This window comes from Pteropus alecto, unplaced genomic scaffold (genome assembly GCF_000325575.1).
Source record: "Pteropus alecto unplaced genomic scaffold, ASM32557v1 scaffold67, whole genome shotgun sequence".
Lineage (NCBI taxonomy): Eukaryota > Metazoa > Chordata > Mammalia > Chiroptera > Pteropodidae > Pteropus > Pteropus alecto.
This window is the reverse complement of record NW_006441061.1, coordinates 4,682,292-4,683,561: the sequence shown is the minus strand read 5'-3', so window position 1 is coordinate 4,683,561 and position 1,270 is coordinate 4,682,292. Positions and strand designations below refer to the sequence as shown.

The following is a 1,270-nucleotide window of genomic DNA, read 5'->3' as shown; positions in this document are numbered from 1 at the left end:
CACTCAGGGCGTTCTCGCTCTCCGATGAGGCAGCGAGAGGGTGTGCCACTTGCCCAAGGTGCCGGGGAGCGTGGAGTAGAACCCAGACGAGGGTGTCACCCTCAGCCTGGCCACTCAGGCCCCCAGCAGGGCCGGCAGGGTGGGGTAATGCCCTTCAGGGGCCATGAGCAGGAGGACCTGGGAAGGAACACCATGACAGTACACAGCCTGGGTATCATCCGTATACGGCGGGGGTGATGCTGCCCCCTCTAGGGGTTACTGGGAGTCCCAGGAAGCACGGACCCACAGCAGGAGTTGAGTGGGTGCTGGGTGAGCAGCACTAAGGTTGGGCCGCAGGGGAGGTGAGAGCGAGCCAGGCCAAGGACACTGCATGGACAGACACTCACGACCCCCAAAACTCGAGTTCTAAGAACCATATGGATCTGAATATAAGGCAGGATTTTGCCCAAAACACTCCATAAGTGAGGACATCCATTGCCTTTCAGTTGTCACAGGCCTCCAACGAAGGCCCGCTCAGCAGTTGAGAGCCACAAAGCGCTGTTGGGGAGGGCACTTTGACACCTACAATAACCCCAGTCAGTGGTGGATGGAATGCGGAGAGGGAAAGAAAAGGCAAAGAAACAATGACATTTAGTAATTACTCCTGAGGTCGTGACCTGTGACCTCACACTTTGAAGTGCTGGATGTGGGACAGGCAGGTGCTTTAAAGGTCTCTGGACACACAGGAGATAAGTGCTGAGGTTACACACCTACGGGACTGATTTTTAAAGTCCACTGTCTGGGTCTATGGCCATGCCACCCTGAACAAGCCTGATCCTGTCTGATCTCGGAAGCTCAGCAGGGTCGGGCCTGGTTAGTACTTGGATGGGAGACCACCTAGGAAGACCAGGTGTTGTACACGTAAAAATTTAAAAAAAAAAAAAAAGAGATTGTAAGCTGACAAGGTCCTTGCAATCCGTGAAGTCAAAGAGTTGCCTTGCCTAAAAAAAAATTAAATTAAAAAAAAATAAAATCCACTGTCTGGATGTTATGCCAATGGGCACTTGTGGCGTGGGACAGAAATTCCAGTGACCGAATTGTGCATGAAATCCAGAAAGTGCTGTTGTATCCATAACCGCTTAGCCAGTGGACCCAGGGGAATTTGGTCAGCTGACCCAGAGATGGCCCCTGGGGCAACCAGACCCTGATGCCAATGATGCAGATGAAGAACTTAATTTTTTTTTTTTTTTAAAGATATGAGTGAAAAAGAACGATTCTAAATTCATAGATT

The 1,270-nt window shown here is 50.9% G+C and overlaps 1 pseudogene; it reads left to right on the top strand.

Annotated features, from left to right (window-relative positions):
• The first annotated feature begins 782 nt into the window (after positions 1-782).
• Positions 783-901, top strand: LOC112484884 (annotated as a pseudogene).
• The last annotated feature ends 369 nt before the right edge of the window (positions 902-1,270 follow it).